Below are 4,550 nucleotides of genomic sequence, written 5' to 3'. Positions count from 1 at the left end.
TAGCCAGCTTTATTAATGCAGTACTGACCTGCCTTTATGCTGTGTGTGGTTAACTATAGACCTCTTTTACAAGAAACCCGTGTTGCCTTTTTAGCATTGATAGAAATGTGGCTTTAAGAATGACAGTTTGGCATGCCAGGAGCCAGTTAAATACCTTTGTCCAAACTGAAATATTTTAAAAGTGATTGCATGGATTACCATTCTGTACAGACTGAGGTGACTCTTGAATTTTCTTTAAGCATCACTGTGTGGTTCATATTTTTTATTATGAGACGTCTCAGTGATTACTCATCAGTTGAAATAACTTTGCTGGTTTCCCGAATTTTCTCCAGAGTAGGCACCATGACAAAGTTTATATTTGCTGACTAGTTTTGTCGGTGGATGACGAGAAACTGTCAGAGAGCAACTTATTTGGTTTCTTCAGGACCAAAGTCAATACAGATTAGTAGTAATCAAAGAGACCAGCGTTTATTTACTACAAATATAGATTTGCTGAAATCAAGGTGTCAAAATTTAGAACAACAAAAACATCAGCACAAAACTTTGTTAAAAATTACATAGTAAAAGACTCAGATTTCACATCTTACATATACATAATAATTTACAATTAAAGATTCACAATTAAAAATAAAAAGTGCTACATATCAGATCTGCTAATCACCCAAACCAATAAGCAGCCTATACCTAAAAACTGCCAACATTTTCATTTGCCACTGCTGTCCGTTCTTTACTTCTTATTAGTGAATGCTGTCATTCTCACATAAAACTGACACATTAAACCTGTTTTAGATACCTTAATGAGATTGTCATTGTCAGTACATTAGCATGCTAAAGTTTTTGCTCTAAGCACTAGTACACTAAGTAGTTGATAGAAACATTTGAAGCAACATCTGGATTGCATTACATAAGAATACACACTGTTGGCACATACATTGCTTTTCCTATTACAGAATTCACCCAACATTTTACTGACTGGGATCTTCTGCGATTAAATGTAGCATTTCTAAGGAAGACCTTCAAACAGTAGAAGTCGCTCCTGGCAAGAAACATCATGAGGTAAATTGTAAAGGAATGCTACTCATGGCCACAACTTTCTAACCTTAGATCATGATTGTGCAGCCATGCGTACACTGGGACTTGGCCAGTGTAAACATATGTTTGGTTGTGCTGCTACAGTTCACTGAGCGGGGTTAAATATCTGAAATAACTCTGAGTCACAACTACATCATTAATGCATGTAATGAGAATGGGATCTGCAGCATAGTTAAGCTGAAAGCTGAGTATGTATATGTGAAGCATTTGGTCCGTGTAAAAGCTTTTTGGTTTTTTTTGTTAAGGTCTATATGTTTTCTAGGCAGCATGTAGCCAGGGAACATGTAGAGACGGTTACGCTGCTGGAATGGATGTCGGTAATGGATGGTCTGTGCGTTTGAATAATTGCCTAATATCTCAGAGGTAGACAGCTTCCCCCAGGGATAACTCCTGCCCTCCAGCCTCCTTACTAGCAATATCAAAGTAAATGTGCTGAATAATCTACTTGCTTTTCTGACTGTTAACTTGACCCCAATGCCCGCAGAGAACAATCGTGCACAGAAAGAAGCACCTCTACGCAAATTAGCTCAGCTGTTAGATAAAACACAAGCTATTTCTTTGAGAGGCCTCTTACCTTGACTCCGTGCCTCATTTCACGTTGTTCGGGGTTGTCACACACTTTTAGTTTAAAATTGAGCAGTAAAAGATAACTTCACCATTATATTCAAAAGTCAAGTTAATGAAACATCTTTCGCCAGCTTTCATCTGGCAGGCTTGAAAATGAAGCCAGCCTCTGAACATTTGTTCAGAAATTTTTGAACCATGGAGGAGGTCAAGATACAGATAGTCTGATTCAGCGGATGTAGACTGTGGGTAGAAGCCTACCAGTGGGCACATAATTCACACTGCATTCTCTTCCTATTCCCTAGCTAACAATCTAAATGCTGAAAATGGCAAGTTTTGGCTAAGATTTGGAGGATACAGTCAGGCAGGACTGTTTGGTTCTTTGGGTGAATGACTGTAAAGATCTACCAAGATACACAATATTTCTGTCTCACAGAGATATTCTTACATGTTTAGTCAGTGGATTCGGAAAATGTTAATTTTCCAAACATGTTCCACCAAAACAAACTCCCCCCGAACAGAGAGACGCTGTGTCTTGGTTTTAGCACTACTCAAGACAATTGTGATGGTTTAAAGAAATAAAAACAAGACACAGCAGAATGACAGTGGGTGCTGCCAGACCATTTTCCAAAACTGACACAGTGCTGTGCTGATTGTCAAATACAGATGATCTGCAAGATGAAACGGCCATAAAACTGACAGGGAACTGTTTTTTATGAACTTATTGCCACAGTCTAAACATGGCACACACACATTAGCGTGTGACCTGCAGAGAAATTCCTCCTATGTCGGCTGTTAGTGTGAATACTGGCACAACGCTTAGAGAAAACATGTTTTATACTGTTGTCATGATAAACAAGTGTAAGGACACAGGAGATCCTTGGAGATTTCCTCAAAGCAACACATCAAAGAGTAAATGATATCACCTATTTTTAAGTAAGTACTGCTGTGGGGAAGCTTTCATTGTCAATCAGAGGTAGCTCACGGAATCTTTTTAACACTATCATGTTCTTCTGCCCATAAAATACCGATATGTTGAGTTGTGCTATCAAGATGGTATAGCTGAATGTTGCCTGACTCCCTCATCATGTACATTTACCAGTAGCAGAAATTGACAAGGTGAGTGGATATGGCTGTAGATTTTTGTGCCTCCTCGGTCACAGAGAGCGCACAAAGGGAATTTAAAAAGGGTCTTGTTTTGATCAGTATGAACAGGAGGAATGATTACTGCAGGGAAAGCTTGTTTTAAGGTTCACTGAGAATTTTTGCAAGTCAAACTTGAAAAATTGTATATTTTTCTTTAAAGGTGCTATATGCAAGTTTTGGGGCATAAATGTAGCCTTAATATCGCAGCAAATAACTATCTGCTATGTAAAGATATAATGGAGTAATGGTGTACTTAGCAGAGAATGAAGTTACTCTCTCTTTGTATGTAGCCTGAGCTTCTTTGTTCTGCTAGCCGATCTGGCCGGCATGCATGTTAGTGCATGTTGGTGCATGTGAGTTCCTCACTCTGAAACTGTTGGTCCGTCCTGCATTTTTAAGCTGACTGAGAGTAAACTCTCACTGCAGTGCAAAAGCGACAGTGCAGTCCAAGCATTTAGCCTGTGCCACAAAAAACTAGAAAATTTAAAACAGAGTCTTGTATTCATGTTGTTTAACCTGATTTATGTAGGCATGTTTTACTTTAGCTCAGTGGGAGAGTCTCCATTGCTTTTTTCTGCTTCTGCATTCACCGTCGTGAAGATAATGTTAAACAAGTTGAACATGCTGTCACGATTTAGTGTATTTTACTGTTTTTATGTGTCTGGAACCTTCCTAGTTGTAAATGAAATGTGAAGGAGGGGGGAAGGTGTAGTAATCGGCGATACTTTTTGCTGTAGCGACATCAAGTGGTTCTAAATGTTGCACAGAAAACTTGTAATACAATACTATATAATGTGCCATTTTGTATAATTAACACTGTAACTTCAAGCTGAATATATATTCTGGAGATTGTTATTTAATTCAATTTTAACTTGTAATAGAGTATTTTTAAAGATTAATGTACTTAAGTAAAGTTTCTTTTCAAGCACATAAAGTTAACATGGACATATGATGAAACCTCAAATTTCCTGCTGAGTCCAATATTTTCATTTGGTTGCACATACAGTTCCGTTAAGGATAACCCAAACACATACACACTCAAGAAAACAGAGATGAAACATACCCACATATCCCTAGCTTGTTTTAAGATCGAATATTGCCAAGGGCACAAAAAATATAAAACAGAAATTTAAAAGAACTCAGCTGACAGACTGTTTTGTTTTTTGTTTTTTTTGGCTACAGCTAGTGAGTAGCAGCTACTTGACTGAGTATTCCTCAACGTTATGAAAATAAGCCAATAAAATGAATAAATCACCTTTGACCAGAGCGTAGGCTTGTGAAAAGGCCAGTGAGTGATCATAGGGGACAAAAAAAGGCCTTCTTTGAGGAAGGAAGTCATAGTACTTCAAAATAGATTTGGTTTGCTCATATGGTTTTTATCTTTTAATCCTGCTTTCTTTTCTCTTCCTCTCACACACACTCATGTGCCCAGGCAGCAGGCTGTGTGATGTGGTGGGAAGACCTCGGGAGGTTTGGCTCCTGGTGGTTTCTGGGAGCAGCACCAGCATGGTGACTTGATCCCTGCTCGGCAATTGGATTGGCTTGATCTGGTCTCACCGGGGCCATCGCGATCCTGTTCTGCCTGGAGATTGAGATGGTAGGGGGGGAGGTTACTGAAGAAGAGAAGGAGTTTTTATTAAAAAGCAGGCTGGCGAGAGTTGATCGGGAATTTGCGTGCGTGCGTGTGTGTGTGTGCATGTATGCGTGTGTGTGTTTTGAATGGGGCTTTTTGTTCCAACGTGACTCAC

At 39.1% G+C, this 4,550-nt stretch overlaps 1 long non-coding RNA gene across 3 annotated transcripts in view; it reads right to left on the bottom strand.

Annotated features, from left to right (window-relative positions):
* Positions 1-446: 446 nt before the first annotated feature.
* The window catches only part of LOC127533215 (uncharacterized), a 32,191-nt gene continuing 28,087 nt past the window's right edge, over positions 447-4,550 (bottom strand). For 2 of the 3 annotated variants that reach the window (XR_007940995.1, XR_007940994.1), the window contains one exon: positions 447-4,415. This is a non-coding gene — a long non-coding RNA (uncharacterized LOC127533215). The remainder of the gene's footprint in view (positions 4,416-4,550) is intronic. The other variant, XR_007940996.1, reaches the window with a different exon arrangement.

Source organism: Acanthochromis polyacanthus, chromosome 3, assembly GCF_021347895.1.
Source record: "Acanthochromis polyacanthus isolate Apoly-LR-REF ecotype Palm Island chromosome 3, KAUST_Apoly_ChrSc, whole genome shotgun sequence".
Taxonomy (NCBI): domain Eukaryota; kingdom Metazoa; phylum Chordata; class Actinopteri; family Pomacentridae; genus Acanthochromis; species Acanthochromis polyacanthus.
This window is presented reverse-complemented; position numbering and strand designations above follow the sequence as displayed.